We start from the raw sequence: 8,749 nt of genomic DNA on the forward strand, positions 1-8,749 counted from the left end.
CAAAAGCTTAAAGCACCTGGTATTCCTTGGCGGTCTATCATTCAAGTACTAACCAGACCTTAACCTGCTAAGATTCCAGAGATCGGGCATTGATTTCTTCTTTTTTTTTTTTTGCAAGATTATTATATAATTCGTGAAAATATCCAAAAATTTAAAGCACCTGGTATTCCCAGGCAGTCTCCCATCCATGTACTAACCTGGCCCAAACCTGCTTATATTCAGAGATCGGGCATTGACTCTATTTTTTGCCAAAATTTATTATATACTAAGTGAAAAATTCCAAAAGCTTTAAGCACCTGGTATTCCTAGGCGGTCTTTCAACCAAGTACTAACCAGACCTAAACCTGCTAAGATTCAGAGATCGGGCATTGACTCTATTTTTTTTTTTTTTTTGCAAGATTATTATATAATTTGTGAAAAATATCCAAAAATTTAAAGCACCTGGCATTCCCAGGCAGTCTCCCATCCATGTACTAACCTGGCCCAAACCTGCTTATATTCAGAGATCGGGCACTGACTCTATTTTTTTGCCAAATTTATTATATACTAAGTGAAAAAATTCCAAAAGCTTAAAGCACCTGGTATTCCTTGGCGGTCTCTCATCCAAGTACTAACCAGACCTAAACCTGCTAAGATTCAGAGATCGGGCATTGACTCTTTTTTTTTTTTTTTTTTTTTTTTTGCAAGATTATTATATAATTCGTGAAAAATATCCAAAAATTTAAAGCACCTGATATTCCCAGGCAGTCTCCCATCCATGTACTAACCTGGCGCAAACCTGCTTATATTCAGAGATCGGGCATTGACTCTATTTTTTGGCAAAATTATTATATACTAAGTGAAAAATTTCAAAATAGCTTAGAGTACCTGGCATTCCCAGGCGGTCTCCCATCCAGGCACTAACCAGGCCCAAACCTGCTTAGCTTCCGAGATCAGACAAGATCGGGCATAGCCAGGCTGGTATGGCCATAAGCGAAGACTGCTGCAAAGAGAAGGCTATTTAAAGATCAGCCAATCTACTCGCCAGTACATTATAAAAGTAGGAAAGAAACCCCAAAAGCTTAAAGCACCTGGTATTCCTAGGCGGTCTCTCATCCAAGTACTAACCTGGCCCAAACCTGCTTATATTCAGAGATCGGGCATTGACTCTATTTTTTGGCAAATTTATTATATACTAAGTGAAAAAATTCCAAAAGCTTAAAGCACCTGGTATTCCTTGGCGGTCTATCATTCAAGTACTAACCAGACCTTAACCTGCTAAGATTCAGAGATCGGGCATTGACTTCTTCTTTTTTTTTTTTTTTTGCAAGATTATTATATAATTCGTGAAAAATATCCAAAAATTTAAAGCACCTGGTATTCCCAGGCAGTCTCCCATCCATGTACTAACCTGGCCCAAACCTGCTTATATTCAGAGATCGGGCATTGACTCTATTTTTTGCCAAATTTATTATATACTAAGTGAAAAAATTCCAAAAGCTTAAAGCACCTGGTATTCCTTGGCGGTCTCTCATCCAAGTACTAACCAGACCTAAACCTGCTAAGATTCAGAGATCGGGCATTGACTCTTTTTTTTTTTTTTTTTTTTTTTTGCAAGATTATTATATAATTCGTGAAAAATATCCAAAAATTTAAAGCACCTGATATTCCCAGGCAGTCTCCCATCCATGTACTAACCTGGCGCAAACCTGCTTATATTCAGAGATCGGGCATTGACTCTATTTTTTGGCAAAATTATTATATACTAAGTGAAAAATTTCAAAAAAGCTTAGAGTACCTGGCATTCTCAGGCGGTCTCCCATCCAGGCACTAACCAGGCACAAACCTGCTTAGCTTCCGAGATCAGACAAGATCGGGCATAGCCAGGCTGGTATGGCCCTAAGCGAAGACTGCTGCAAAGAGAAGGCTATTTAAAGATCAGCCAATCTACTCGCCAGTACATTATAAAAGTAGGAAAGAAACCCCAAAAGCTTAAAGCACCTGGTATTCCTAGGCGGTCTCTCATCCAAGTACTAACCTGGCCCAAACCTGCTTTTGTTCAGAGATCGGGCATTGACTCTATTTTTTGCCAAATTTATTATATACTAAGTGAAAAAATTCCAAAAGCTTAAAGCACCTGGTATTCCTTGGCGGTCTATCATTCAAGTACTAACCAGACCTTAACCTGCTAAGATTCAGAGATCGGGCATTGACTTCTTCTTTTTTTTTTTTTTTGCAAGATTATTATATAATTCGTGAAAAATATCCAAAAATTTAAAGCACCTGGTATTCCCAGGCAGTCTCCCATCCATGTACTAACCTGGCCCAAACCTGCTTATATTCAGAGATCGGGCATTGACTCTATTTTTTGCCAAATTTATTATATACTAAGTGAAAAAATTCCAAAAGCTTTAAGCACCTGGTATTCCTAGGCGGTCTTTCAACCAAGTACTAACCAGACCTAAACCTGCTAAGATTCAGAGATCGGGCATTGACTCTATTTTTTTTTTTTTTTTGCAAGATTATTATATAATTTGTGAAAAATATCCAAAAATTTAAAGCACCTGGTATTCCCAGGCAGTCTCCCATCCATGTACTAACCTGGCCCAAACCTGCTTATATTCAGAGATCGGGCACTGACTCTATTTTTTGCCAAATTTATTATATACTAAGTGAAAAAATTCCAAAAGCTTAAAGCACCTGGTATTCCTTGGCGGTCTATCATTCAAGTACTAACCAGACCTTAACCTGCTAAGATTCAGAGATCGGGCATTGACTTCTTCTTCTGCACCTGATATTCCCAGGCAGTCTCCCATCCATGTACTAACCTGGCGCAAACCTGCTTATATTCAGAGATCGGGCATTGACTCTATTTTTTGGCAAAATTATTATATACTAAGTGAAAAATTTCAAAATAGCTTAGAGTACCTGGCATTCTCAGGCGGTCTCCCATCCAGGCACTAACCAGGCCCAAACCTGCTTAGCTTCCGAGATCAGACAAGATCGGGCATAGCCAGGCTGGTATGGCCATAAGCGAAGACTGCTGCAAAGAGAAGGCTATTTAAAGATCAGCCAATCTACTCGCCAGTACATTATAAAAGTAGGAAAGAAACCCCAAAAGCTTAAAGCACCTGGTATTCCCAGGCAGGTCTCTCATCCATGTACTAACCTGGCCCAAACCTGCTTATATTCAGAGATCGGGCATTGACTCTATTTTTTGCCAAATTTATTATATACTAAGTGAAAAAATTCCAAAAGCTTAAAGCACCTGGTATTCCTTGGCGGTCTATCATTCCAAGTACTAACCAGACCTAACCTGCTAAGATTCAGAGATCGGGCATTGACTTCTTCTTTTTTTTTTTTTTGCAAGATTATTATATAATTCGTGAAAAATATCCAAAAAATTTAAAAGCACCTGGTATTCCCAGGCAGTCTCCCATCCATGTACTAACCTGGCCCAAACCTGCTTATATTCAGAGATCGGGCATTGACTCTATTTGTTGCCAAATTTATTATATACTAAGTGAAAAAATTCCAAAAGCTTAAAGCACCTGGTATTCCTTGGCGGTCTCTCATCCAAGTACTAACCTGGCCCAAACCTGCTTTTGTTCAGAGATCGGGCATTGACTCTATTTTTGCCAAATTTATTATATAACTAAGTGAAAAATTCCAAAAGCTTAAAGCACCTGGTATTCCCTTGGCGGTCTATCATTCAAGTACTAACCAGACCTTAACCTGCTAAGATTCAGAGATCGGGCATTGACTTCTTCTTTTTTTTTTTTTTTTGCAAGATTATTATATAATTCGTGAAAAATATCCAAAATTTAAAGCACCTGGTATTCCCAGGCAGTCTCCCATCCATGTACTAACCTGACCTAAACCTGCTAAGATTCAGAGATCGGGCATTGACTCTATTTTTTATTTTTTTTTTGCAAGATTATTATATAATTTGTGAAAAATATCCAAAAATTTAAAGCACCTGGTATTCCCAGGCAGTCTCCCATCCATGTACTAACCTGGCCCAAACCTGCTTATATTCAGAGATCGGGCATTGACTCTATTTTTTGCCAAATTTATTATATACTAAGTGAAAAAATTCCAAAAGCTTAAAGCACCTGGTATTCCTTGGCGGTCTCTCATCCAAGTACTAACCAGACCTAAACCTGCTAAGATTCAGAGATCGGGCATTGACTCTTCTTTTTTTTTTTTTTTTTTTTTTTTGCAAGATTATTATATAATTCGTGAAAAATATCAAAAAATTTAAAGCACCTGATATTCCCAGGCAGTCTCCCATCCATGTACTAACCTGGCGCAAACCTGCTTATATTCAGAGATCGGGCATTGACTCTATTTTTTGGCAAAATTATTATATACTAAGTGAAAAATTTCAAAATAGCTTAGAGTACCTGGCATTCTCAGGCGGTCTCCCAACCAGGCACTAACCAGGCCCAAACCTGCTTAGCTTCCGAGATCAGACAAGATCGGGCATAGCCAGGCTGGTATGGCCATAAGCGAAGACTGCTGCAAAGAGAAGGCTATTTAAAGATCAGCCAATCTACTCGCCAGTACATTATAAAAGTAGGAAAGAAACCCCAAAAGCTTAAAGCACCTGGTATTCCTAGGCGGTCTCTCATCCAAGTACTAACCTGGCCCAAACCTGCTTTTGTTCAGAGATCGGGCATTGACTCTATTTTTTGCCAAATTTATTATATACTAAGTGAAAAAATTCCAAAAGCTTAAAGCACCTGGTATTCCTTGGCGGTCTCTCATCCAAGTACTAACCAGACCTAAACCTGCTAAGATTCAGAGATCGGGCATTGACTCTTTTTTTTTTTTTTTGCAAGATTATTATATAATTTGTGAAAAAAATCCAAAAATTTAAAGCACCTGGTATTCCCAGGCAGTCTCCCATCCATGTACTAACCTGGCCCAAACCTGCTTATATTCAGAGATCGGGCATTGACTCTATTTGTTGCCAAATTTATTATATACTAAGTGAAAAAATTCCAAAAGCTTAAAGCACCTGGTATTCCTTGGCGGTCTCTCATCCAAGTACTAACCAGACCTAAACCTGCTAAGATTCAGAGATCGGGCATTGACTCTTTTTTTTTTTTTTTTTTTTTTTTTTGCAAGATTATTATATAATTCGTGAAAAATATCCAAAAATTTAAAGCACCTGATATTCCCAGGCAGTCTCCCATCCATGTACTAACCTGGCGCAAACCTGCTTATATTCAGAGATCGGGCATTGACTCTATTTTTTGGCAAAATTATTATATACTAAGTGAAAAATTTCAAAAAAGCTTACAGTACCTGGTATTCCCAGGCGGTCTCCCATCCAGGCACTAACCAGGCCCAAACCTGCTTAGCTTACGAGATCAGACAAGATCGGGCATAGCCAGGCTGGTATGGCCATAAGCGAAGACTGCTGCAAAGAGAAGGCTATTTAAAGATCAGCCAATCTACTCGCCAGTACATTATAAAAGTAGGAAAGAAACCCCAAAAGCTTAAAGCACCTGGTATTCCTAGGCGGTCTCTCATCCAAGTACTAACCTGGCCCAAACCTGCTTTTGTTCAGAGATCGGGCATTGACTCTATTTTTTGCCAAATTTATTATATACTAAGTGAAAAAATTCCAAAAGCTTAAAGCACCTGGTATTCCTTGGCGGTCTATCATTCAAGTACTAACCAGACCTTAACCTGCTAAGATTCAGAGATCGGGCATTGATTTCTTCTTTTTTTTTTTTTTGCAAGATTATTATATAATTCGTGAAAAATATCCAAAAATTTAAAGCACCTGGTATTCCCAGGCAGTCTCCCATCCATGTACTAACCTGGCCCAAACCTGCTTATATTCAGAGATCGGGCATTGACTCTATTTTTTGCCAAATTTATTATATACTAAGTGAAAAATTCCAAAAGCTTTAAGCACCTGGTATTCCTAGGCGGTCTTTCAACCAAGTACTAACCAGACCTAAACCTGCTAAGATTCAGAGATCGGGCATTGACTCTATTTTTTTTTTTTTTTTTGCAAGATTATTATATAATTTGTGAAAAATATCCAAAAATTTAAAGCACCTGGTATTCCCAGGCAGTCTCCCATCCATGTACTAACCTGGCCCAAACCTGCTTATATTCAGAGATCGGGCACTGACTCTATTTTTTGCCAAATTTATTATATACTAAGTGAAAAAAATTCCAAAAGCTTAAAGCACCTGGTATTCCTTGGCGGTCTATCATTCAAGTACTAACCAGACCTTAACCTGCTAAGATTCAGAGATCGGGCATTGACTTCTTCTTCTGCACCTGATATTCCCAGGCAGTCTCCCATCCATGTACTAACCTGGCGCAAACCTGCTTATATTCAGAGATCGGGCATTGACTCTATTTTTTGGCAAAATTATTATATACTAAGTGAAAAATTTCAAAATAGCTTAGAGTACCTGGCATTCTCAGGCGGTCTCCCATCCAGGCACTAACCAGGCCCAAACCTGCTTAGCTTCCGAGATCAGACAAGATCGGGCATAGCCAGGCTGGTATGGCCATAAGCGAAGACTGCTGCAAAGAGAAGGCTATTTAAAGATCAGCCAATCTACTCGCCAGTACATTATAAAAGTAGGAAAGAAACCCCAAAAGCTTAAAGCACCTGGTATTCCCAGGCAGTCTCCCATCCATGTACTAACCTGGCCCAAACCTGCTTATATTCAGAGATCGGGCATTGACTCTATTTTTTGCCAAATTTATTATATACTAAGTGAAAAAATTCCAAAAGCTTAAAGCACCTGGTATTCCTTGGCGGTCTCTCATCCAAGTACTAACCAGACCTAAACCTGCTAAGATTCAGAGATCGGGCATTGACTCTTTTTTTTTTTTTTTGCAAGATTATTATATAATTTGTTGAAAAAAATCCAAAAAATTTAAAGCACCTGGTATTCCCAGGCAGTCTCCCATCCATGTACTAACCTGGGCCCAAACCTGCTTATATTCAGAGATCGGGCATTGACTCTATTTGTTGCCAAATTTATTATATACTAAGTGAAAAAATTCCAAAAGCTTAAAGCACCTGGTATTCCTTGGCGGTCTCTCATCCAAGTACTAACCTGGCCCAAACCTGCTTTTGTTCAGAGATCGGGCATTGACTCTATTTTTTGCCAAATTTATTATATACTAAGTGAAAAAATTCCAAAATTTAAAGCACCTGGTATTCCCAGGCAGTCTCCCATCCATGTACTAACCTGACCTAAACCTGCTAAGATTCAGAGATCGGGCATTGACTCTATTTTTTTTTTTTTTTTTGCAAGATTATTATATAATTTGTGAAAAATATCCAAAAATTTAAAGCACCTGGTATTCCCAGGCAGTCTCCCATCCATGTACTAACCTGGCCCAAACCTGCTTATATTCAGAGATCGGGCATTGACTCTATTTTTTGCCAAATTTATTATATACTAAGTGAAAAAATTCCAAAAGCTTAAAGCACCTGGTATTCCTTGGCGGTCTCTCATCCAAGTACTAACCAGACCTAAACCTGCTAAGATTCAGAGATCGGGCATTGACTCTTCTTTTTTTTTTTTTTTTTTTTTTGCAAGATTATTATATAATTCGTGAAAAATATCAAAAAATTTAAAGCACCTGATATTCCCAGGCAGTCTCCCATCCATGTACTAACCTGGCGCAAACCTGCTTATATTCAGAGATCGGGCATTGACTCTATTTTTTGGCAAAATTATTATATACTAAGTGAAAAATTTCAAAATAGCTTAGAGTACCTGGCATTCTCAGGCGGTCTCCCAACCAGGCACTAACCAGGCCCAAACCTGCTTAGCTTCCGAGATCAGACAAGATCGGGCATAGCCAGGCTGGTATGGCCATAAGCGAAGACTGCTGCAAAGAGAAGGCTATTTAAAGATCAGCCAATCTACTCGCCAGTACATTATAAAAGTAGGAAAGAAACCCCAAAAGCTTAAAGCACCTGGTATTCCTAGGCGGTCTCTCATCCAAGTACTAACCTGGCCCAAACCTGCTTTTGTTCAGAGATCGGGCATTGACTCTATTTTTTGCCAAATTTATTATATACTAAGTGAAAAAATTCCAAAAGCTTAAAGCACCTGGTATTCCTTGGCGGTCTCTCATCCAAGTACTAACCAGACCTAAACCTGCTAAGATTCAGAGATCGGGCATTGACTCTTTTTTTTTTTTTTTGCAAGATTATTATATAATTTGTGAAAAAAATCCAAAAATTTAAAGCACCTGGTATTCCCAGGCAGTCTCCCATCCATGTACTAACCTGGCCCAAACCTGCTTATATTCAGAGATCGGGCATTGACTCTATTTGTTGCCAAATTTATTATATACTAAGTGAAAAAATTCCAAAAGCTTAAAGCACCTGGTATTCCTTGGCGGTCTCTCATCCAAGTACTAACCAGACCTAAACCTGCTAAGATTCAGAGATCGGGCATTGACTCTTTTTTTTTTTTTTTTTTTTTTTTGCAAGATTATTATATAATTCGTGAAAAATATCCAAAAATTTAAAGCACCTGATATTCCCAGGCAGTCTCCCATCCATGTACTAACCTGGCGCAAACCTGCTTATATTCAGAGATCGGGCATTGACTCTATTTTTTGGCAAAATTATTATATACTAAGTGAAAAATTTCAAAAAAGCTTACAGTACCTGGTATTCCCAGGCGGTCTCCCATCCAGGCACTAACCAGGCCCAAACCTGCTTAGCTTACGAGATCAGACAAGATCGGGCATAGCCAGGCTGGTA

At 38.6% G+C, this 8,749-nt stretch overlaps 8 pseudogenes; all 8 read right to left on the reverse strand.

Moving 5' to 3' along the window:
• Window positions 1-855: 855 nt before the first annotated feature.
• On the reverse strand, window positions 856-974 carry LOC113087434 (uncharacterized; annotated as a pseudogene).
• A 791-nt stretch (window positions 975-1,765) lies between these two features.
• On the reverse strand, window positions 1,766-1,884 carry LOC113087455 (uncharacterized; annotated as a pseudogene).
• A 1,011-nt stretch (window positions 1,885-2,895) lies between these two features.
• Window positions 2,896-3,014, reverse strand: LOC113087445 (uncharacterized; annotated as a pseudogene).
• A 1,359-nt stretch (window positions 3,015-4,373) lies between these two features.
• LOC113087452 (uncharacterized) lies at window positions 4,374-4,492 on the reverse strand (annotated as a pseudogene).
• Window positions 4,493-5,280: 788 nt separating this feature from the next.
• LOC113087425 (uncharacterized) lies at window positions 5,281-5,399 on the reverse strand (annotated as a pseudogene).
• Window positions 5,400-6,410: 1,011 nt separating this feature from the next.
• LOC113087446 (uncharacterized) lies at window positions 6,411-6,529 on the reverse strand (annotated as a pseudogene).
• A 1,207-nt stretch (window positions 6,530-7,736) lies between these two features.
• On the reverse strand, window positions 7,737-7,855 carry LOC113087454 (uncharacterized; annotated as a pseudogene).
• A 786-nt stretch (window positions 7,856-8,641) lies between these two features.
• LOC113087426 (uncharacterized) overlaps window positions 8,642-8,749 on the reverse strand; it is a 119-nt pseudogene continuing 11 nt past the window's right edge.

This window comes from Carassius auratus, unplaced genomic scaffold, assembly GCF_003368295.1.
Source record: "Carassius auratus strain Wakin unplaced genomic scaffold, ASM336829v1 scaf_tig00044850, whole genome shotgun sequence".
In the NCBI taxonomy this organism is placed as follows: Eukaryota; Metazoa; Chordata; class Actinopteri; order Cypriniformes; family Cyprinidae; genus Carassius; species Carassius auratus.